Genomic DNA, 25745 nt, shown 5'->3' on the forward strand with positions numbered 1-25745 from the left:
TCTAATGGAGGAAATCCCTTGTTTTTCTACTACCTTATCATGTAGTGCCTACACACTGGGAGTGTTTAGCCAACAGAGGCAACATTGAGATAGACCAATCCATTTTCACACAGTTAGTGAATTTCTTATGTGTGGTATCCTGCGTTAGGCATATGCACTGGGGATACAGAAGATTAAAACAGAACCTATGTCCTTTGGTAGCTTAGTTGAGCTGGAAAAGGGGGATGCAGAATATATTTGCAAAGAAGGATTTGCAAAGGATGGAATCCTAAATGGGAATGTTATGTATTATTCCAAAATGCTCTAGTCAGGTGCTCTTGCTTGCTTGTTTTTCCTTTCTCTCAGACTGAACGGGTCCATAGTCTTTCTGGGAATGATCAGATACCTTCTCGGTTCCTGGCTTCCCCTGTCCCCACGGTGTGTCCCTGTCTTTCACCTGTCCTGCTTTCCCCAGCAGTCAGGAGATGGCTCCCTGAGGATGAATAAGAGCATGCACTATGCTCTGTTATGGGAAGGGCATCCTGATGAGTCAGGAGCTTGGAACAAGTGCTGAGGATGTTAAATAATATAAAATGAAGTGTTTATTTTTTAAATAACCCAAATAAAAGCAAAATTATTTTCTAATATTGTAAATGTGAGTTTCACAGTTCTTTTATTATTTTTATTATAGAAATATTTCATGATCATATTTTCAAAAGACTAAATGAAGATAGAAATATACAAAGTGAAATATGAAAGTCGCTCTTCACTTTTCCTTGACCTCAACCCAAAGGTGAGCACTGTCTGCCCATTTATTCACCTCCATTCCCCTCTCAAGATATATGTATATATATATATACTTACCTTTTATCAATAAATGGGATATTATAGTCATTGTGCTTTGATTTTTTTCATGTAATAACTTCATTCAGAGATATTTTAGTACGTAAACCTCATCTCATTCTTTTAAACAACTGTATAGAATTCTGTGGAATGGAAGAACAAAAGTGTATTTTAAAATATCTCTTCTGATTACTATAGTTAGGATTGCAGACAACATACTTGTGGAGCCTCTCTCCATATTTCTCCAAAATAGAGCACCTAAACATACCATTGTTGACCAAAAGAAAATGCACATCTAAAGTGTTGATTGACACTGCCCAACAACATGTGAAATGCTCTTTTCTTACACCCTCAACAACTTTTGATATGGTCAATATTTTAAAAATATTGTTAATCGGTGGCTGGGGGCGGTGTGGAGAGTCTCATTATTGTGTAAAATTGAATACCCGTGCATATTAGTAAACTTGAAGATCCTATATATCCTTTCTGTATATCACCTGTTTGCCTGTTTGTATATTGGGGTTCTTGATGTGTACAGAGATGTACTGCCATGTTATGGGGGAGGGGCACACTTGCAGCCTCATAAGTATCCTCACTGTATACCCTATCTTGGAGTCAGCTTCACAGAGAATCCAACTTGTGGCAGGATGCCTGTCTTCGTTGTAATGATTTGTAGGACCTCCCTAAGTATTCTGATACCAAATAAATGTCGCAAATGTAATCGGTTCCAGACACCCAAAAAGGTAGAAGTGAAAATCTCATTTTTCTCTCACATACTTTGATTACAACCCTTTCCACTAGATGGCAGAAGCTGAATCTGAGACCCAACCATCATCACTCCTTCCTTTGGGTTGGGCCACGTTCCTGGTGCTTGAGAGTACAAAGGTGTTGGTGGCAGGGTGCATCTGGTCTTCAGTCACCTTTTATCCACACTGCCTCCACTGGGAAATACCTTATATGTTCTCGCTCTTGATCTTTAAGTTAAAGATGAATCATCCTTTGTTCCCATTCAAGGTGACTTTACTTACTACTTTAGTGCCATTATTTGGTGCACTGGGATAATCTGGTTGTTTTGTGCATGAAGGACATGAGAGAAATCTGTGAGAACATGTCAAATCTGTCCTCCCAAACATACCATGCAGGTGTTTTCACTCCACTGCTATCCCACACCAAATAGCTGTTAAGAAATGGGAAAACTAGGGTCTTGTTTGACTCTGGGCTGCACTTGGGAAAAAGAGATATAAGATTCTGAGTTTCCTGTCACTGGCACATTCACCCCACCTCACACAGTACCCCTTGTCACACCAGGCTCATCCTGTGACAGAAGCTTGAGGCAGGATGTCATTCCCAAGCCTTTACCAGTTTGGCCCTTCTCTTTATTTCTCTCTCCACTCCTCTTCTTCCCAACAGAAGCTTGATTGATAATCAAGACAATCAGACCTTGAGAATGAGATGGTTACAAACACATTTTTTCCAAATAGTTTTTCTGTGTCATGTCCTAGGCTTTAGAAATTCAAAAACTGAGAACTGACTCTAGTTCTCTGCATTATGATGTCATCTGTTCTTGGAGGTAATGAACATAGAACACCCTTGCTGCTGCCAAAACAAGGAGGGGGCAGTTGGTGGGCTAGGTGGCAGGTATAACATGAAATTAGAGAGAAATCAGTTATTATCTCAAAATATTATCCCATTACACCAATATTTTTTTTACTTGTCTTTTAACTTTGTTTGTAGAGTCTTTTGTCATGTAGACATTTATAATTTTTGTACAGAAAAGCCTGTCAATCTTTTCTTTTATAAATTCTAGGTTTTGTATCTTAGGAAAGCCTTCCAATATACAAATTAAAAATATATTCTTTGATATTTTCTTCAAAGACTTAAAGAATTTTGTTTTTTACCTTAAATTATCATCCCATCTTGAATTAATTTTTTTGTACAAAATCAAGAAAGGAAGGGTCTCTCTCTCTCTCTCTCTCTTTCTCTTTCTCTCTCCCTCTCCATTTTGGATAGACAATTATCATTTTCCTAACACCATTTATTTAATAGCCAATTTCTTCCCCAATTATTTAAAATACGATCTTTAGTATTAACTCAATTCTGGTAGGCACACAAATCTTGTTTTAAATTCTATTCCTGAGTATTTTAGACACAGTAAGAATGAGATGGGAACTTTAAGTATGTTTTTCCTTCAATTGGCTCCCATTTCTGTGTATTTTTCATGAAGATGAATGTGATTCGCATGTCTAAAGATAATATGTTTTCATGCAACATGCCTCTAAATTTAAACAAGCAGCTTCATTTTTGATCCACCTCTAAAAAACCAGTAAACTCTTCCAATTCTGGAGGGAAACAAATGGTTATGCTAGACTCCTAAGTGCTCTTAAAAGGAATTTTGACTGTATGCAATTTTGTGTATAAGACTCCATCACATTCTTTTAAAATACTGTAGATACATTCTGAAATTTATTTGATGATTATTCTTCTGTTTAAGATTTCTGCCTATTGAGTCAATGTTAACAATTTCATATACCTAAGAAATCTTTTATTTCATTTAGATATTTATGAATATTGGCTTAAAGATGTACCTAGCATTCTCCCAAAATTTAAAATTTAATTCATGTCTTCTTTCTTATTTCTAATGTATGCTTGCATAATATATTTCCTTTGATAACACTAACCCGAGTTTTAGCTATGATATTACTCTTTTCAAATAACAAGATTTTATTTTTATTGAGCAGCTTTTCTTTTTTAACTGTTTCTTTTTGTATCTTCTTATTGTTATTCATTTCCTCCATTGACTCTATTTATTTTCAAATTTTCCATTGTAGCCAACATTGGCCAATTGCTATGGTTCTGGTCAATGAAAACTAGTAGGATTTTGGGAAAATATTTGCTTTCCTGATACAAAGGGGTGGACAAAGGCTAATACACTCTACTTTTCTCCTCCTCCCTGTTTTGGATATGAATGAAATGTCTGGAGAAGAAATAGACAATAGGAGAGATAAGGTAAAAGCTAACAAAATTGCAGAAACATTGGCCTTGATACTGCTTAACCACTGAAACGATACCAGCAAATGCCCATCTCTGGACTTCTTTTCAAGTAAAGAAAAACAGCAGCAACAACAACTTGCACTCTCTTTTTAAGACACTGAATTTAATTTTTTGTTTGTTATTTCTAGAGCTATTCCTAACAGACATGTATGTGTCCTGGATTTATTTCTAATGTTTCTCGTTATCTAATGGTGTATAAGGCTATAGATTTTGTTGGCCACATTCCATATGATTTAATATATAATGTCTAATGCTTTCACAAATATTTTGCAATTTTCACTTGAATTCCTGTTTAAAGTAGGATTTTTCTCCTTTCAAGTAGTTTCTCTTATTTCTTTGTTAATTTCTAAGTTTATTGTATTTTTTTAAGTTTATTTTTGAGAGATACAGAGACAATATGATCAGGGGAGGAGCAGAGTGAGGGAGAGAGAGAATCCCAAGTAGACTCCTCACTGTCAGTGCAGAGCCTGGTGAGGGGTTTGAACCTATGAAACCATGAGATCATGACCCAAGCTGAAACCAAGAGTCAGATGCTTAACTGACTGAGCCACCCCCTAAGTTTATTGTTTTGATCTGAGATATGTATTGAGATATTTTGACTTGAAGATACAGCTGATTTGTAAAAATTCCACTGTGTTTGAAAAGATAAACATCCTCTATTTTCATAATTCAAAGTTCTCTCTTTATATATCATTTGCCTATTTATCTATGTATCTATGTCTGTCTATCCATACTATTTATTTATTTTCAGGTGGTTGATTTTGTTATTAAAATCTTCTAAGTACTTTTTTTTTGCCCACTTGTGCTCTCATGTGTGTTTTTTTTTTTGAGAGTTGTATTAATATTTTTACCTTTATTGTGGGATTGTTCATTTGTCCTTGCATATACAAAGTTTTTATTTTGTAACCATTTTATTCATTTCACTGAAGCTCATGAATATTATTTCTTTTTGGTGGATTATATTATATTTATATATATATAATATATAAAATATCATTTGTGTTAGATATTAAATATTAAAAATATATAAAATATATATTATATATATACATATATACTATATGGAGTATACTATATACTATATTCTATGACTACCACCCTTTCTTCTAGTTAATCTTTCCACCTAGATTTCTATTTCTTTTGATATTAATATCATTGTATCTGATTTTGTTATTATTTTCCTGGCATATTAATAAAACTTGTGTAATGTTTTACTTTATATGCATCATTGCTAAATAGCTTAAAACCCAATTTTATCCCAATATGCAAATCTCTGTGTTTTAACAGAAGAAGTTAATACACTCATAATTATTGGTAGTGAAATCTTAGTACTTTTTCTAGTTATCTATCTCTCTGTTTTCTATTTATCATTCTTTGTAGTTTCTTAGTTAGCTCTGTCTCAGATTTTTTCATCTTTTGTAATTTTTAATGTTTTATTTTAGGAAGAAAGAGAGAGTGCGAGTGGGGGAGAGGGCCATAGACAGAGAGACAGAGGGAGAGAAAATCTTAAGCAGGCTCCATGCTCAGCATGGAGACTGACATGGGACTTGATCCTATCACCTTAAGATATGGCTTGAGCTGAAATCAAGAGTTGGAAGCTCAACTGACTAAGCCACCCAGAAGCCCCTCAGATTTTTTATCTTATCAAGTTTTTTTGTTTTGTTTTGTTTTGTTTTTGCAGATTACCAATATAACTTTAGGACATGAAATTAAGTGCATTTTTCCAAAAATATGTATAATTTATCTAGGTATATTTCCTTTCCTTAATAACTTTTCCTTAAGAGCACAGAATCTTAGCTTGTTTTTTTTTTTTTTTTTTATTTTTTCGTTTCTGGTTCCACTACTCTCCACCCATCAAAACCCTTGGCTTCTCTATGTTAAGAGCAGATGGAATTTGAATTTTAGATGTTAAGTTTTTTTCCCACACAAAACCGTAACACGAACAATTATTTAGATTTAAACTATAAGTATTACCGGTGTCTTTCTACTATTACTTATACCTGTATCACTTTGGTACTCAGAATATGCTTCTTTATTTTCTTGATTACTTTTCTAATAACCACCATGTTGGCTGAAACTCTCCTGATATTTGCAGGACTGGTGAAGTAACTGGTGAAGTTGTCCTATAGCATTGCACCTTAGATGAGGTTTTTTTTCTAGAATTCAACCTCTTCTTGCTGTCTCATGGCATTCCTTAGTTCAGGTCCTTCTCATTTTTTTGCCTAAACTCTACTTTTGGCCTCCTAAATCATGTCTCTGCCCCTATATGAGACTTAGCATGAGCTTAAACAAACAAACAAACAAAAAACAAAATAAAAACAAAAAAAACCCCCAAAAAAACCCCACAAACAACTTTCTGCCTTAAACTACAAATTCTAGAGTTGGTCTTTTCTGTCACTTAGTGTCATCTATCTTGATTGATTAAATATTCATTATATTTATAACTGCTGGTCAGTCTATCACTTTAACTGTGAGCAACTTCAGGAAAAACCCCACATTTACAAATAGTTGTATTTGTAGTACTTGAAAACCGTCTAGCCCATACATCAAATGAATGAAAATGTCCCCATGAATGACAAGGATGCACTGTTACTGTATCTGGGTAAGAAACAGAGCCTATCATGGTGTCCAAACAAAGCTGGGGCCCAGTAAATACATGTTGAGAGTTTGATTTGTGAATACATGTTTTAAAGTCTCTTCTATTTGATAGAGAAGCATAATAAAATTTTGTATTACATTTAAAGGAAATGAAATCATTCTGCATTTTTGCAACATGACCAGTGTTCTTCTAGCATGAGGACATCATCTGCACTCAATGATTACAGCGTGAGGACTGGATGTCAGATCGCACAAGTTTCCCTTCTGGTTTGATTACACCACATCACCCTGATCATGTTGCTGCTCACTTCTCCCACCTGTAAGATGAGGAAGAAAAATAGAGGTGAGCAAAGTGTGCTGCAACAACCAATAGAAATGTACTGAAGTTTTGCTTATATATTCAGTACTTTCACTTTCATGTGTGACTTACATTGAGCTACAATTGTAAATGAAGTAAACATGAGTGGAAAAGAAAGAGGGAGAGCACATTTGTGAGTTTGTGTGTGTGTGTGTGTGTGTGTGTATGTGCATGAGTATAACTGTACTTCCAGCTTTTATTAAAAATCACACCTCTTGCCCCACGTTGGTGCCATACTTGTGCAGTGACATTTCCACAAACATTTCATTTCTAATAACATCAAATACAAACACTCATTAAAGCCACTTTTGCCCATAGAGGTCTTTGTGACTGCATGATAATATCTCTGGATTGCTGTAGAAGGCAAGAACCACGTCTATTTGTGCTCATTTCTATTAACAGTGACAGGAAGTTGTGCACTGAGGGCCCCAGAATCTTCACTTCTTCTGGGCACAGAACTCCCTTTTGAATGAGATGGGTGCAAGAACACCATTCTGCCTGGAATCGTTTCTTCTTCCGTATGTTAGTAGCCAGTTTCAATACATTTTGATATTTTATTGGCATATTCCACCTCTGGAAAGTTTTTCTGGACTAAATGCAAAGAAGATATACTGAAGTCTAATTCATCTATCAAGTCAAGAATCTATTCTTAATTTAAAAAGAAAAAAAAAGAAAGAAAAAAATCACAATTAGAGCAAATAAAATTAATATATATTTTTTAATTTTTTTAACGTTTATTTATTTTTGAGACAAAGACAGAGCATGAACAGGGGAGGGGCAGAGAAAGAGGGAGACGCAGAATCTGAAACAGGCTCCAGGCTCTGAGCTGTCAGCACAGAGCCCGACGCGGGGCTCGAACTCACGGACCGTGAGATCACGACCTGAGCCGAAGTCGGACGCTTAACCGACCAAGCCACCCAGGCGCCCCATAAAATTAATAATTTTAATGTAATTTTCATCTTTTGTTTACTAAAAAAGTTTCCCCCAAATACTTATATTTTGTCCACCTGATTGAAAAATAATGTTCTTCTAGTAGGAGAATCAATATATACACTCTGTGGCTACTGAGTGCCGGTGGCTTTATATATGTGCTGCATTTAATCCTATGAAGCTGTTGTTACTCCCTAATTCACTAATGGAGGGTCTACAGCTCAGGCAACTCAAATCTCCTGTAAAAAAAAAAAAAAGCAGAGTTGGGACTAGGAGAGAATCCAGCTCTCCAGCTCTGCCTCACAAAGACCATACATCTCTTCTACCTCTAGGCCTCTAATCTATCTTGATACTTTCTTCTCTTATAATATGGCGTTTATGTTACTGTTTTATACTGTCATCATTACATTATCTCTGTGTTTGTGTGTATTTTCTTTTTTTGCTCTGTATTAATGATAACTGATGCCTGAACCAGTATAACAAGGGCAGGAGCTTAAGGAATCTGGGTTCCAACTCCACCTCCACTGTAGCCTCATCATTTTTGACTGGAAGCTTCTCTTTTCACTCTCCCTCTTCAGGATATCTGGGTTCTATTTCTGTTCCCATCACTTTTCTAAGATTACTTTCAGACCTAACATGCTATCGTTTTCTCTGTCTCAGTGTCCTGTCCCAAAGCAAAAATGACAGTAACACATATTGCAAATATTGTATGAAAACATTGGTAAATAAAACATGCCAACATACTCTGAAAATAGAAATTCAACTTTGAGAAAGATGTACAAGCATTAGTGTTATGGTTCTGTCCATAAGGATAGTCACAGAATAATTTGCAAAGGATTTTAAAACTCATTGATTTTATTTCCCTGCCATTTATCCCTTACATCATCCTAATCTAAAGCTCACACAGAATGGTGAGAATGACCTGCACACAAGGGAGGGACAATGGATCACAACTCTTAGAGAGACAAAGGGCAGACTATACGGGGAGGTGGCTCAGAACACTCAGGAGTGATTCAGGCAACTGTCTCTCTCTTTCTTCTGGGCATAAATCAAAGACTCTAGCTTTCTAGGCTGCCAATTCAACACCTTTTATAGGCACTTAATTCACTCAGAAATTAAAAATATATACATACTCCTTACAGAAAGTACCATTATTCTTCAGCATGACACATGATTTGATTTTAAGCCTTTATATGTCTCTTCTATATCCTACTGTGGGTTAGAATCAGTCAAATGTCTCTGATGAATAGCTATTGCTGCCTAGGCTAGTCACCTCCCACATAGACTCCGTTGATACCCTCCTGGAAGAATCTTTATCTCTTCATCTATGCAAAAGTCATCAATGGAGCTTACAGGGGCAGCACACGGACAAGTCAGTGGCTTGATGAGAATATTACACCATGCCCTCTTAACACTAGATCTCCTGTCTCTTGCCTTGCAGAGCAATATTCAGAATCACTAAGAAAGCTGAGTTCATCATCCTTGGCAAACCCCGACTCTCAGGTTTCCATCTTCACCCTCTCCTCTCCTTTCCCTACATTCCATATACCACACACACTCTTTTGATCTCACTGTCACCCCTTCTTTTGTAACCTGCTTTATAAGGAAGCTGAAACCTCTTCACCCTAAACTTTCAATAATAGCAGCTTAATTTACATACCACTTCCAGGTAAGATTCAAAACTTTTAGTTACAAAGAAGGAAGACAGTTTTGGGGTATAAGAGAAACCCAGGGGATATTACTTGGGCAGAGAAGTTTTCACAAGGAGACATTCAATCAAACTTTGAACCAAGGCATCTAGATATACCCTGGAATAAAATAATCACCACTGGACAAGGAATCAGAAGAATTCACTCTACTCCCAGTTCTGCTTCTAACCTGTATCATTTTCGGCATGTTATTGCCCTTCTCTGGACCACTTCTCAGTGTAAAATGAGTGAGAGACACCGACAGAAATGTTCCCAGACTGTTTATTTCACAATGCTGCCCAAATCTGGCTGATGAAGTTCAGCATGGTTTTAGATAGTATTAAGATATTATGAAGCCAGGTGATGCAGGAATTCATAAATCTTTCTTCAGACCAGACTTCTTCCCATTAAGTTTTCAAATTAGATATGTACGTGGAGATAAATGGTCAAAGGCAATAAAGTGACACTTGATTGTCAAATAGGCTGAGTCATCAATTCCAACATAAGGAAGTAGGACTGTCCCAGGTATCTCAAGAAAGCTCCCACCTTCCTCTAAGTTCAAGCTTGATTCCCACTATTGTACTATGCTCTCTTAACTGCCTTGTGGACAGTACACTACAAAGAAGAGGTTCCTGGGGCCTGTGTATGTTCCAGAGTCACTCGTGTGTGTGACCTGCTGAAAGCCCAGGAGCCACTGTCCCATGATCTGCCCAGTTAGGCTAGGAAAAGCAAAAGGTGGGAAGCTGTCCAAGCCCACAGGGCCAGGGACTGGACTGGAGGAGGGGAGTTTCCTCTGTGGGAGTGATTTGACTTATTATGCATTCTGCCATATGAACCACCAGAAATACCAATTTTTATTGTTTTCACTTTCTTGTTTAGAATCAACAGCAGCTATGCTTCTCAAATTCAGTTCCAATCTCTTAGACATTCAAGACCCTCCAATTTTGGCCCAAACTACGTGTACTCTCAGTTCTTTTGAACACACAGTCTCAAATCCACCCAAGTTGGATAACCTTGATTCCCACCAAGCACCATGTTTAACTCCAACCCTTCGCTAAGCCATTCACTTCAGTTTGAATAACCTCCCACCTTCTCTTATTTAAAGTTGATCAAGGCAGATATCTTTCTTATACCTCTCACTGACCACACAAGGCTGCTGTGATCTTTCTGCTTTGAGCCTCAGTTTTATTTAGAATACAGGCAAGATTGGGGGTGGGGGGAAAGACAGGGGGTTGGGTGTTCAGAAGGCCTGACCAAATACTACCTGGGTAACTGTGGACAAGTTAGTTACCTTCTTTAATTGCACATTGGGGGTAATGGTATTTGCTTTCTAAGGACACTGTAAGGGCTAAGTAAGAAGGTAAATGAAAAATGGTAGCACAGTCCATGGCATATGAATTGTTTGTTAAATGGTAGTTCACTCTCTGCACCCTAATATTTAGAAAGAAGAAGGATTTGGTCCATCTTGACTCCATCTATGACTTTATTTTAAGTCCAATTTAATAATAACACTGACCATTCATTTTATAAAATATAGGGCCTCAGATACCTACATCTCTACCTAAGGTGTCATATAATATCCAGATATTTCAAATATATCAGGGAAAGTAATGTAGGAAGGAGAAGGAAGCAAAGGAAATTTGTATTCAACCACACTCCCACATGTACCCTCTCAGTCTGGACTCTTTCAGTTGAAAGTAACAGAAACTCAATTCAAAATAATAAGCAAATAGGGGAACAGGGTATTCTGAGGCTGTGTCTGCCTTTAGGCATGACTCATCCTACTTTCAGTGATGCCCTCTCCTCTTGGTTCTACTTCCTTTTTGTTGGCTTTATTGCCTTGCAAACTTTCTCCACCTGTAAGGAAAGATACCCCCTAGCAGCAAAGCCTCTTTCCAAAAGCACCTAGAAAACTCTCAGGGAAGAAATGATTGGCCAGGCCAAGGTCATTTGTCCACTTCCATACCAAGAGTATAGCAGCCACAGTGAAACCACATGGAACTAATTCCATGATGGGCAAAGGAAGGAAAGTATGCCAGGCATTCAAAGACATTGCTCAAGTTCTTGTTCTCAAGATGGTGATGTGAGAAGGCCCTGAACTCATCACCTTACCAAATCTATACTTATTTATAGGGAAACTCCTCTGAAGAAGAACCAAAAGGTGACTGGACAGCTTCTGCACAATACAGGTAGAGAGACCACATAGAAAATGGCAACAGAGACAGAGACACTGTAAGGAAGGGAGTCCCCAATACAAATGTTGTGAAGGTCAGTGGGAGGGATAGTACTGAGGGACATGAGCATATTCATCTGCCCTAGGACAGAGGAAAAAAAAGCCACAGCTTAAAAGAGATACTAGAATATAAGATTCAGCATTAAACTCCACCAAACAGTAGGGGAGCTGTGGGAACTCTTTTGGGGTCCACAGTTTATGTCCCTCTCCATCTTGATACCATGAAAGGAAGCAGGGGTCCTGGAAGTATGACCACCTCAGTGAGCCCACCTTGGCCCCAGATTCCTGGGTCACAGAAAAAAAGCTATGGTTTAAAAAAGCAACTAGGATATAAAGGAACTAGCCCTAGAAGCCTGCCAAACAGCAGGGGCTACTGGAACTTCCTCTGAGTCTGAGGGGCTGGTGAGGGCTGGCGATTATTTCCCGTCCACCTTGGTAGGACACTCAAGAGCACATCTGGCACCATTGTTGGCCTTCTGTCTCAGCGAGCAAGGCCTCTAGCCCATACAATCCCTGGACATCTGAGGAATAGAAAAATAGCTGCTATTTAAAAAGGCAACTAGGATATAAAGGAACTAGCTGTAGAAGCCTACAGGCAAGTAAGCTGCTGGAACCCTCTCTGGGTTGCACGGCTAGTGAGTGCCATGGTTTACATTTCCCTTCCACCTTGAGAAAGTGGATGGGAGCAAATTCCAGGTCACTGTCTTAGTGAGCCCCAGTCCCCTAACCCACACCAACTCCAGACATCCCACCAAGGTGTCCCAGGGTGGTGCACACTGAGACATGCCTGATCAGCATTCCTTGCAGATCCAGTGGTCGTGACAAGGTGACATAGCTGCAAAGCATCCCAGAACACTCTAAGCCTTTGTTATTTTGGCTTCGGATGGCTTTCTAGAGCACCCCCAGCATAGAACTCTGGGGCCTCCTAGCTCACACCTGCTTCAGCCCTAGCCACCATGTGAAGGAGCCCTCTGCATGGAATGCCCTAAGAAGTCCCCCCACCCCGCCACCCATCCTGTATCCCATCTCAGCTCCAGGAATACCATCAGGGCATTCCCTGCACTGAGCACACAGGGACATTCCAACCCATGCCCATTTTAGTGACAGTTGTCTTGCCATGGTGTCCCCTGTGCTGAGCACCCTGGGACCTCCTGGACTGAGCCCTGTCTCTGGCTCAAGGTACCCTACCAGGGAGCTCTGTGTGCAAAGAGCCCCAGAACCTCTTCTCTTGAATTCACTTCACCTTCATCGGATAGATGCCAGGAGATCCTCTGAATGGAGATTGCCCTGGCCCATGTTCACTTCAGCTTTAGCTATCCTGCCAGGATGTTCTCTGCACAGAGAGCTTCAGGGGTGCCCCCACACATACCCACTTAGTTCCGGCCATCTCACAGTCCAGCCCCAGCACAGAGTGCCTCAGAATCCACAACCCATGCCAGAAATAGCTCCAGTCAGCCAGCCAGTCACCAGGCACACATAGTCTGCACAGGGGATTACCAGAAAGGAGAACATTCCTTCAAGTTTAGAAGTATGTGTTCCACCTAATTCATAGAAGCAAACACAGAAAGTCAAGCAAAATAGGGTGATGGAGGAATACACTCCAAATGAAAGAACAAGACAAAACCTCAGAAAAAGAACTAAATGAAATGGAGATGAACAATATGCCAGATAAAGCGTTGAAAGTAATGATCACAAAGATATTCACAGGACTGGAGAGAGTGGAAGAACTTTGAGAACTTCAACAAAGATCTAGAAAATATAAAAGAAAACAAATCAGAGTTGAAGAATACAATAACTGAAATGAAAAATACACTAGAGGGAATCAATAGTACAGTAGCAAATGCAGAAGAATATGTCAGCAAAATGGATGACAGGGTAATGGAAAGCACCCAAGCCGAAGAGCTGTGCAAAAAAAAAATAATAATAATAATAATTTAAAAAAATGAGAATAAGAACTTTGCACAGTGGCATTTTGTAGCCAATGAGGTTTATCCAAAGTACAATTGTTGCTAATTGAAAAAATGAGAATAGGTTAAGTGATCTCTTGGATAATATAATGAATAAACATTCATATTATGGGGATCTTAGAAGGAAAAGAGAGAGAAAAAGGCAGAGAATTTATTTGAAGAAATAATAGTTGAAACCTTCCTTAACCTGGGGAAGGAAACATATCCAGGCTCAGGAAGCACAGAAAGCCCCCCAAAAGATGAACCCAAAGAGATCCACACCACAATACACAATAATCACTATGTTAAAATTTAAAGATAACAGGAGAATTTTAAAAGTAGCAAGAGAGAAACAAAAATTATGAACAAGGGAAACCCCATAACGCTATGAGCTGAGTTTACAGCAGAAACTTTGTAGGCAGGAAGGGAGTGTCATGATATAGTCAAAGAGCTGAATGGGAAAAACCTGAAACTGAGAACACTCTAGCCAGCAAGATTGTCATTCAGAAATGAAGGAGAAATGGTTTCCCAGAAAAAAAAAAAAGTTAAAGTAGTTCATCACCACTAAACCAGTCTTAAAAAATCATATTAAGGGGACTTCTTTAGGTGGAAAATAAAAAGTCTTAATTAGAAGAAAATTACGGATAAGAAGATGTAAAATATGACAGCATATATATAAAACATGGAGAAGGAGTAAAATAAAGTTCTTTTAGAAAAAAAATAAATCAAAAAGGAAGGGTGTGGGGCACCTGGGTGGCTCAGTCAGTTAAGCATCTGACTTCGGCTCAGGTCATGATCTCGCGGTTCGTAGGTTCGAGCCCCGTGTTGGGCTCTGTGCTGACAGCTCAGAGCCTAGAGACTGCTTCAGATTCTGTGTCTCCCTCTCCCTCTGCCCCTCCCCTGCTCACACTCTGACTCCCTCTGTCTTTCACTAATAAATATTTTTAAAAAAAGGAAGGGTGTAACTAATGGTGGATTTCTTGAGAAAAGCAAACAGTGAGCTGATGCAAATTTATTTAGAAAATGACAAAGGAGAACAAACTTCAGGAAAAGTAAAGCAAATGATAGAGTACTTAGCGATGTAAAGGAAGAGGTTAGGAAAAACAAGAATAACATATAGAAGAGAGGTATGTTGGAAATCAAATAGCTATAAGAATTCCACTTGGTTTTAATGAATCTAAGAATAATTATTTAAAAAAAATAATGTTTTATTTATTTTTGAGAGAGAGAGAGAGAGAGAGAGAGAGAGCATGAGTGAGGGAGGGGCAGAGAGAGAGCAGGACTCAGAATCGGAAGCAGGCTCCAGGCTCTGAGCTGTCAGCACAGAGCCTGACGTGGGGCTCGAACTCAGACCGTGAGATCGTGACCTGAGCCGAAGTCAGACGCTCAACTGACTGAGCCACCCAGGCACCCTAAGAATAATTATTAACAGAATGTGTATGTGTACAAAAGAGATGAAACAGGTAAGAATGCACCAATCAAGAAAGAAATTTATACAAAGAAAATTAAACTATGTTGGAACAAAAACAAAAACAAAAACAAAAACAAAGACAAAGACAAAGACAAGAGCTCCTCAGACTCTTACAGACCCCAGGGGAAACTTTTTGGTAATTAAGCATCTTGAAGACAGTGGTTCTTTTTGTGAGGCTCTTATGAAACACTATCCATCAATAATTTGTTTTTCAAGCAAGCTGATGACAAAGACATGGAGGCCAATGTGTATGTTAGATATTACAGAAGGGCTTTCATCGTGGTTAGCTGGGTTAATGCACATCAACTCTGTGAAGTAGATACTATTATTTCCACTCTAAGGACAAGATGGGAGGAGATGAGATGAGAAAATTGAGGATCATGGAATTGAAGCTGATAAGTGGAATTAGACTCCAATCTAGGTCTTCTGATTTTAAGTGTTAACTTATTTGTTCTACGACTATGCCATATTGCTTCCTTTTCAGATGATGAGTATAATTCATAGAAATCAAGGCCGGATGACTGTGCCTATAATTCAAGTTAGAAAACACTGAAATTTGTGAGAATGCAGATTTAAATCTCTGTGTCCTTAATCTCTGTGCTGTGAAGAGTTAGACTTTCATTTTCAGTATCAGCTTAGGTAATTTATCAATAAATCAGGAAATCTCCTGGGAGAAGTCAAATTCTCAAAATAGACCCCACATAATTCTTTCGTACCCTAGACCAATTCCATTCACATCACAAGTGACCATATTAGGGAGCACATTCAACATGACTTTTCAGGGAGAGCCCCTTGAAAAGGTAGAAGGCTGCCTTCTTCCTGCCATGGCTTTCTCCCTCCCTGACTTGACACCACAAGTCAGAGCTGGATCCCCCTCAACCCCAGGTGTGTGGAGGGCAGGCCAGCTCCTTCCCTCCCCCTGAGGCAGGGCTCTTCCCAGCATCTGAGTGTGTGAGATCACCCACGGCACTGAGCCTCAGCTGAGGCAGACCACAGCGGGCAGACAGCAGAGCAGAGCAGAGGCTTTTGTTAAGTCCTGAACATTATTTCAGTTCTGCTCTTTAGATTTAAGCTCCTGCAGTTCTTTCCATAATAGCTGAGAGAAATAAAAAACACTGCCCCACACCCCCTTCCTCCCTCCTTCCCACACACCATACACACCTATCTCCTCCCCCTCACCAGGGCTTTCTGTCTGCGGGTCCTCTGGGCCTGGAACAGCACGTGTGCATGACTGTCCATCCCTCCTCCCAAGACTGGAGGGCTGCCATCAGGGCTCAGCTAGCTTTTGGACAGTGGAGCGGCCAGGCCCCACAGTGACCTTCTTGGACTTACTGTCTGATTCAGGGAGGTGACAGGTATGCATGGGGGCAGTTTACAGAGAATCAATCCCTATTTGTACTAGCTCACTGCACACTATAGAATCTTAAGCTACCTGATGATGAAAAGTTTATGAAATGCCATCTTGGCTGCCCTCTCCTCAGAAGTTAGAGACCTCACCCATTTTCCCCATCCTTATTCCTAATTTCTTATGCCTTTTCCTTATTCCTTATCTACACACAGAAGAATTATTTCTGTAGTAAAATTCTCTTATCTTCAAGGGGTGTGAATGGTGAGCAAATACCTTTCTGTCTAAACTTTGAGGTGCCTTTCCTGAGTTTAATTTTGTCTTGAGACCACTCATCGTCCTTTGAACCTGGAACTGGGAAGTAAATGGTGCATGTGCATCTAACTAATCCAAGAGGCAAATTGAGTCCCCCCGACACCTGATTGGAAGCACTTACACCTTCTAACTCAGAGGAAGGAGCTCTGATTGTTGAGCAAGGGATGGCAATTTCAAAGTATCTCCTTCCAATCAATCAGAGCTTCCTTAGTCACTTCCTCACATCTAGTCATAGAAATTCCAACCACAGCCACAAGCCACCCCAACTTGAAAGAGTACAGACACCTGCTATATGGGGACAATTGCAACAATAGAGATTCCCAGCTCCAGGCCTGGAAGACTCTGAGACTAAAATGGAAAAAGGAGAGGAAAAATTCCGACTGTTTTGATGAGACGCATTCATTAAGTAAGAGATGGGCCAGGCTGAAATACACCCCTCCATGTATAGCCCAGGATCAGCTTTTCAATTTGTAATTATATCAATGAGCTGCCAAGTGACCCAACAGGCCCAGATAGGTGACATTGTGTTAAACCCCATGACAAAGGAGAGGAGAAGATGGCTTCTTCAGGAGGAGGTTAACTGTGTGCTTTTGTGAAACATGAAGGCCATTGGGAAATTACTCTATGTGGTAAATTCAAGCACTGAAAGAGATATAGCTCTCTAGATAGTTTAGCATTTAGCAGCACTCAGAGCCCAAATTAGACTTTTGGTTTGGCAATCCCTGAGGATATATTTTGCCTTAGTGAATGCACAAAGTACAATTCTGAAACTACTCCCTCCAGGAATCTTAGTCCACAAGCACTGGTAGCTTCTCCCAATGATACATGGGAGACCACATCAGTCTCGGTTTGGTTAAAATAGTAAAACAAATGAAAATTAGTTGATGGTTATGATATATGGTGATGCCTATAATGGAATTCACATCACTGTCCCCATTTCAGATCTGGAGTTGATATGACAACCAAAGGCCCGTAGCCCCTAGGGGTCAGAGCCAGAATTTGAAACCAGCCAGATTCAACACCAGTCTGTTCTCTCAGTCAACAGGCCACCCTGATGATTACAAGTGTCTGTTGAGTGTTCCTGTCATGTGCCAAGCATGGTTACATCATTTATGTGTAGAGAGTAACTAATGTGGATCTGACATTAGGTTACATTTCACTTTTTTTTTAAATTTATCTTTAAAAGATTTTATTGCAACACAAGATGGGAGATCTCTCACAGGTCTCTAGACCCCCAAATTTAGGGGATGCATTTTCATCTCTAATTTTTAATTTATGGTTCCCCTGGCCTGCAATATTCTTCACTCTATCTTATATCTAGTCTCTAGCTCACTTTCAGGTATCATGACTTTTACCATCTCCGTAGAAGTTTTAAGAACTATCTATCAGATAGAAAACAGCCATATATCATTTTTTTTTGCATTCTGATAAAATTAATTATGTGTACCAACCATTTGCAATTCAGTTAACTTTCAAAACAATATAAATGTTTTCTTTTATATGTATTTCATATGATTTGTAATCTCATATGCTATTGAAATAACAAAAAAGTCATATGTAAGAATGATATCTACTTGGGTCCATCACAGTATTTAGCATAGGATAATATTTTGGAGATTAGTCTGAGATGTAAATACTTGGGTTCAAATCCTGGTTGCATTGTGTACCAACTGTGTAAATGTGGACATGTTTTCTTTGACCATCAATGTTCTCATCTGTAAAATGGGGATGACAATAGGTGAGAACACTTCATAAGTGAAGATCTAATGAGAACAATGCATGCAAAACATTAAGCATCATCCCTGGCACAAAGCAAATGCTCAATAAATATTATCATTGTTGCCACACATATGGACACTTAATAAAAATTGGTCAGTGTACAGATTTGTGGAAGTTTAGGGTGAAGACATTTACAAATGTAATTGTGTCTGCCTCTCCAGGGAGGAACTAAGGGCTTATGGAGGACCCAAGGTCTTTATTATCATTCTGGAGAGCAGTGGGATGAAGGTAAAGAAAACCCTCCTTCCTTCTGTACTGTACTGTTCACAGTTGCCACAGCCATTCCAAAGCATTTAATTGCACTTGTCACGCTGCTGAGCACCACACAAAAAGACTAGGAGAGAGATAAAATTCTCGTCCACTGGGAGCTCACAATATCAAGGACATTTTGATGGACATGTGAATTAGAACATAGTGGCAAGAAAAGAAAAAAACTCTGTTAGCATAAAACACCTTTAAAATTGAGAGATCCTAGAAATTATTCGAGTTCTCTAACTTTACAAATGAGAGGCCAAGGATCACAGAGGTAAAATGAGCTATCCACAGTCCTTTGGTTTGTATGAGCTGAGACAGGTCTACAAACCTCAGTGCTCTTGCACTCAGTCACTGGCCTGCACACGTCTGGGCGGCCTCTGTTCTTCTTCACACACAACCTCTTAAACTCACTCAGCATGGTAGTACTGTTCCCATTTGCCTGTATGCTCTTAAATATAAATGGGCAAGAAGTACTTTTGTTCTATGCAGTTCAGGAATATATGCATTACAATTATTATAGGGGTTACAAAGAAGTATGTAAATTAGCTGTGGAGATCTGGAAGAAATATTTCAGAAATGTGTGTCGAGACATCGTGATGGTATATATTTATCAGAATCATCTAGGAAGGGTTCTTTGAGAGGCTAAGTGTTCCAGAAGTTTATTCACATCGTATAACTTCCTTTCCATATGAAGAAACTAAAAATTCATATCAGCTTCCTGGTCGTTAGAGTGAAACGTCCCTCTAGAAGTCATTGTGCCCATTTGAATATTTCTGTCTGATTTTTATTCTTACCCATCACCAAGGAGATGAATGCCTTCAACTCTCTGAGGACATTTTATAACCACTCAGAAAGTCCTTCAGCATGTCTGACTTAAATCCGCCTTGCTGCAGTTTGAGCCACAAACCTTATATTATTCTTTTTAATGAATGTAGGTTGGCTGCAACATATAGAATAAACTCATTTCTTGTTCTCTTTTGGGGAGGGTTCCCCTTCTTCAGACTGCAGCTCTCCAATCTCAGAAGCCTCATTCTTTTTCATGGTATCATATACACATGGCTGACTTTGGGAAATAAATTAAGTGAGTGAAAAATAGGAGTAATACAGGTATTCTGACACAGAAGTGACAGCAGAAGAAAATAGAAAGTTATTTATTATTTCAAAGCAACTAAGTAGGAGGTTGATTGGGAAAAGGTGAAAGATGAGAGAGAGAGAGAGAGAGAGAAATCTGTCACTGAATGATATTTTCATTGGAGAGGAAAATAGGTACCAACAAATGAAATTTGACTCATCTTTGCAAGTTTCACCGAGCATGAAAATGTCCCTTTAAAATTTCCTGTAAGCCGTTGCTGGCTATGGGATTTTTCTAGTGCACAGGGAATCTGAGTTCAGGAGGCCAGGGAATGCCAGAAGGAAAGGGATTTTTTGAAGCTTGGGGCTCTGAGACTGTCAGTTTAAAAAATGAAAGTAATATAGAAGGGGCAAAGTGGCATTTATCATTCCTTCTCTCCAGGCTCCTGTCTCTTTAATCAGCTAGCCTGATTTGCCCAGTAAATGATTCCTGAGTGAGTGAGTGTGTGTGTGTGTGTGTGTGTGTGTGTGTGCCTGTGCGCGTGTGTTGTAGCTCTGTCAATCCTTGGATTAGAACCAATGATTGCAGCTTGTAGGAGGGCTGTCCAGGGCCAGATTGTACGATGTGTCTCAGTGCCAGAGTATGAGTAGAGATAATTACTGAGAAGTCACACTCTCTCACACCCTCGGCTTTCTTGTTGTGTCCTTCAGCAAAACAGTGGATTTAAATCTCCTTCCAACAGCTTGAGAGCAACGCAATCTGTCAGGAAAGAAAGAAAGAAAAAACCGAACCTGACAAAAAAGAAGAAAAAGAAGAAGAAAAAAAATCATGAAAACCATCCAGGCAAAAATGCACAATTCTATCTCTTGGGCAATCTTCACGGGGCTGGCTGCTCTGTTTCTCTTTCAAGGTAAGAGCTTGCTATTGATTTGCCTACAGTAGACTCAGGAATCGTACAGTGTGCTTTATATGATTCGCAGGCTCCCCGAGTCGGCTTGCTGCACGGTTTGCAGGTGGAGGAGAGAGCGTTTAAACAGCATGGCTGGGACTTCATTCTCCCTACCAGGCTGTGAGAATATTGATTTGATTCTGGCTGCTACCGGAATGGGGGAATGTATATGCATAAGTAAAATGTGTCTGGTGCTCCGTTTAGGTGCGTGGCTATGTACTGGTCTCCCCGGCTTTATGTACATTCTTGCACACATACACAACAGAGCACGCATGTAAGCAGGGGAAAATTACAGATTCAGAGGACATCGGGGTTGCTAATGTGTTGCTTATGTTACTGGGAAGAAATTACAAGAGGAAACTTTAAATATCGGCCAGTAAACTTGCAAAGCTTCTAAAAAGGAGCAAACTGAAAAACGCAGGCTAGGAATAATCAGGTAACTGTGCATCCTGTAAGATTCTGGTCAGAGATACAGCTTGAAGGGATGAATCAATTTGCAGCAGAGGTGGACAACTGTATTAGTTTTGAATGTGTTTGGGAGTGTGTTTGTGGTGGGGGCAGCAGGGTTGGGGGAGGATAACAAGCCGATTAAAGGCAGTGGGAACACTCAGGAGGATCTGAAATTCAGGAAAGATTTTCCAAGTTGAAGGGAGAGTGGCAATAAGAGTCGAATGCTAATTTTCTTTTTATTTATCTGCGGTGGGAAGCCCAGGCACCGGGGGCAGCAGTTGAGGGTGGGCTTGCTCCCTGGCCCAGGGTACTGTTTGATGTTGGTCATGCTGCGTTGGGGTGCATTTGGAATCTGCTTCAACCTTGAGTCCATTTGCTGCACCGTGTGGCCCCCCGCTCTGTTCTAGCTCTGACGTTCCAGCAGCGGTATTATCTGTTCACCTGCTTGCTCTCGCCCTCCCCTGTCCTCTGGAGGGTCTGACTTACCTCTTTCATATTAAAGGTGTTTGAACTCATCAGGATTGAGACAGGCAGAGAAACTTTCTCTGGGTGGTCCAGGAGAGCTTGCAAAGAGGATCCCAGGCAGAAGCTTAGTCCTGTGCCTTGATTCCCAGAGGAAAGTTCAGTCTCACTGGGTGAAAAAGCATGGGGAGTCCCACCCACCTCGTTCTCTTCTCCTACCGCAATATGGAGTTCTCACAGTCTTGCCTGTCCCCACTTCTGGTCCTGCTGACCCCTCTCTGAGGGTAGACTTTGAAGGTTGCCTCTGGCCCTTTGACATAAGCTGCAGTGGTTATCATGCAGACCCACACCAGGTGGGCAGAGAGGACCAGGCTGGGAAGAATCAAATGCATGTGTACCCTTGGCTGGGGCTCAAGGAGGAAGGCAAGGGGGTGCTGGAGGGGTGTGAATCAGATGGCAAAGAAGTTCATAGTGGTTGATTTTGCAGGGATATCCTTGATGTCATCTGCTGCGCTCAGCCTCAGAGGGGCACTGGCCTCAGAATCTCTCTCCTTTCCCATAGGAGCATTGGTGGGTGTCAGAGTAAAGGAGCCAACTTGGAGGCATCCTTGACTGACTCGTCTTATGTAATATGGAACAGCAGCAGTGTGTATGCACATGTATGTGTGTATGCATGTGTGTGCATGAGGTGGGGGTGCACACCCCTGCTTGTTCTGGGTTCATAGGGGCCCACCTGGTAAAAGCAAAACCCCAACACTAGTGCAGTGGGGAAACTGAGTTCAGAGCCAAGCTTCTATCATGCTAACAACAGAAATGAAAACTAAGTAGGCAGAGGGTAGAGTGGAGGGTCACAGGTAGAGAAGGGGAAGGTCTCAAGTCCTCAGTAATTTCCATCTGTCCTGAGGTCTGTGTCTCTTCTATCTATACATCAAACCGGAGACAATGGCCAAACTTCCACCATCAACAGCCCCATTGGCAGCGTGCCAGGAGCCCCAGGGCCATACTGAATTTACATATAAATTAGCATACGTGATTTTTTTTTTCATCAGAAATAAATGCAGGGAAGCATAATATTTGCTCATACTTTGAATCATCCCTAAGTAGATGAGCAGAAAGTAGTGGCACAAAATTCTCCAGGGTGAAATCTGATTTTGTGGTCTTGTTTCTCTCATGGTGTGGGGATTGTGTGATGGGGGGAGGCATATCTTAGACCTCCTTACATGCTACCAAATTTGACTTTCCTAAGGAGAATAATGGCCTTATTTGTGCTGTCCACCTCGAGCCAGCTCTGAATAGGTTTCAGTGTGTCATAATAAAACAGGCTGCCCAATTTTAAGGAAGAATAACCCCCAAAGACCCCTATACCACATGCCAGTTGGACAGGCAAAGGTGATGTCTGTTTTCTCTCTCTGGGGACAGAAGCTCAAGTCTGCCAGCTATCTCTTATCAAACTTACAGAATTACTGAGGCAGCCCAGGTCTTGCCTGCAATAATCCACCCCTATTGCATTGACCCAGTGGGACTAGTTAGAATGCAGTACACATTCCAAGGCAATTTTTTCTTCTCTGTTTTTGTTTTAAGCTGGCTCTTCCTAGAGCTGCTACTTCCTGGGTTTCTTGCCTTCTTAAAAAAGGTATCCAGGGCTAGTGGTATTTTATGGAATCCTTTCTGACCCTTTCCTCCCCACACCCCAACCCAACCAGCAACCATGATCCAGCTTAGCAGGGCGGGGGGGGGGGCAGTTTCCAAGGGAATCAGCACTGATTAGTGCCGGGCAGGAGGGAGGGGGTGATTAGTGTCCTGGGGCTCTGGCCCTAAGACTCACCAGGGTTTATTAGCCAGCAGCTCCTCTTTCCTGGGAACAGGAGCGGGGAAGCCGGATTAGGCGGCTGTCCTTTTCAGCACACCGCCCACCTTCTGCCACTGAGAGGCTCTGAAAGGAATGGCTGGTAGTGAGGCAGCCCTTCTCTTTCTAGAAACCCAACCATTTCTCCTTCGAAGGATTAATGCTCCCTTTAACACCTTCGAATGAGCTTAGCTGGATTCCTGTTTTACCTTTCAAATTTTCCCTCATCTCATGTCCCACATCAACTTGAACCTGACCACTTGAGACACAAACAGGCAGAGTAGAAGGAAAAGGAGATTGGGGCTAAGTTCAAGCTCTCCTTCGGCGGACGCCATTGACACGGAACCCATTCAGGTGGGCAGATGGGGCAGCTTCCTGCCACTCACAGGAAACATTGGGTGCCAGCAGCAGCCTGAGTTGGGTAATGTTTCTGAAATGTGAGGGAGGCAGATGAGACCATAACAATGTTTACGGGCAAAGTGAAAAATCAGTGTGGGATGAGGGGACCCTAGGCCTGATGTAAGTACTGTGGGTCATTGAAAAGGAAAAAAAAAAGGTCAGGGGAAAGAGACAGAGGAATCTCACAAAGTAACAAAGTAGACCCTGGAGCTGCCAGCTCAGGGCAAGTTAGAGGCAAGTCGTGCACAGCACAACAAACGCAGCTCACCTTCATCCTTCATATTCAGTGATGGACCTCTAAGCATTTGATCAAGGGTGACTGGAGAGTCCGAGCAGTGACCAGCAGGCCTTGCTGCATGAAGACCGTTCTTAGGATTGCAGCTTTAGTTACCAAGTGCAAAGCCTAGTCCTGGTGGTAGGCCCTCCTTTTTTGACACTTTTAAAGCCAAATATAAGGCCAAGAATGACTTCTTATGAGCTGGATGCCTAGCCCCTGACTTCTGTTTTCTCTCAGTAAGCCTCTCCTAGAATGCTGAGCTGTGCCTCTGCTTTCCTGCTCCACTCTGGAATATCTTCCAGCAGTTCCCGGGGCTCTGTCCTCTACACGCCTGCAATCTGGTTGCCCAGAGTCATGGTGACCTGGGCTGGGACCAGCTACTTGTCACAGATGGCCCAAACAAACTGGTGTTGTCTTCAGCCACAGCTTATCCATTGGGATGCAGTGATCCCTCCTAAAAGCCTAAGAACTGATAAGATGAGACACATGATTCTGGCATGTACAGGAAACACATGCTGGAACAATTTACAGCGCTCGTCACTGCCTACTCATGATGAACACACTTTGGGCGGGACCATCGCATCTGGGATTTGGCTCTGTTCTAGTTTGTTTTTGTTTGTTTGTTTGTTTTGCTTTGTAGTTCATGGCCTGCTCTGTCCTGCCCACCAACTAGAATTCCAAGAATGCAAACAAACTTTGCTTTACATCTAACCTCAGCAGAGGCCCTACAGACTCTTCAAACACTCTAATGAGCATGTCTTCCAGGTTCCGTGCCAGTTCTGGAGGCCTGTGTGAGGCTCGGTGGGGAGCATGTACATCTGAGCTCAAAGTTCTCTATGTCTTCTGTAGGGGAAAATCTTTCCCTCTGTGAGCCTGTCTCCCCACCTGCCTGCCAGGCTGGGGAGCAACTCCCCTGGGTGTTGTAAGGACTCATTAATGCTTGTAACACTCCAAACATGTGGTGCTAAGTGGAACTGCATGCTGAGACCGGTTGTATTTATGCAGTTTACTTCCTTTCTGCTCTATTGGCTTGTTAAATGTTTACTTTATGTCTACAATCATTTGAAATTCAATAAAACAAATTAAACATAAAAGATGAAAACAGGCAAAAATAAGGTAATCAATGGCATACAGGCCAGATGGGGTCCGGTGGCGCCATTGCCATCCTCCTCTGGTGGTGGATGCTTCCATTCCCTTCCATTAGCAACCACAGTGGGAAAAAGCATGCCGGCCATCCACCTGTAAAAGGAGACTTCTTCAAGGAGGTGCAACGCTGGCTGGGCAGATGGCAGAGAGGGGGAGAACAGGGAGAAGATATCTGGAGCTAAGAGTTTTAGAGGGTAAAGACAGTTCTGTCTGGATTGGAAAAAGTGGGTAGAAGAGGATTCAATCCTCTGTTCGATGATTTTGCTTAATAATCTCTGAGAACTCTATGTTTTATTTTCTGCATCTCTGTATTTATTTATGCAACCTCCTAGATTAAGTCTACTCGTGCTATC

General features: G+C 40.9%; 1 long non-coding RNA gene across 3 annotated transcripts; it reads left to right on the plus strand.

Annotated features, from left to right (window-relative positions):
• The first annotated feature begins 2420 nt into the window (after positions 1–2420).
• Positions 2421–20767, plus strand: LOC122231371. Of its 3 annotated transcripts, XR_006208578.1 has the most exons (4): positions 2421–2460; positions 3806–3828; positions 6618–6814; positions 20574–20767. It is a non-coding gene; the product is annotated as an uncharacterized LOC122231371 (long non-coding RNA). The 3 variants fall into 3 exon arrangements; XR_006208577.1 differs by lacking the exon at positions 3806–3828; XR_006208579.1 differs by lacking the exons at positions 3806–3828; positions 20574–20767 and adding an exon at positions 7232–7403.
• The last annotated feature ends 4978 nt before the right edge of the window (positions 20768–25745 follow it).

Source organism: Panthera tigris, chromosome D1, assembly GCF_018350195.1.
Source record: "Panthera tigris isolate Pti1 chromosome D1, P.tigris_Pti1_mat1.1, whole genome shotgun sequence".
Lineage (NCBI taxonomy): Eukaryota > Metazoa > Chordata > Mammalia > Carnivora > Felidae > Panthera > Panthera tigris.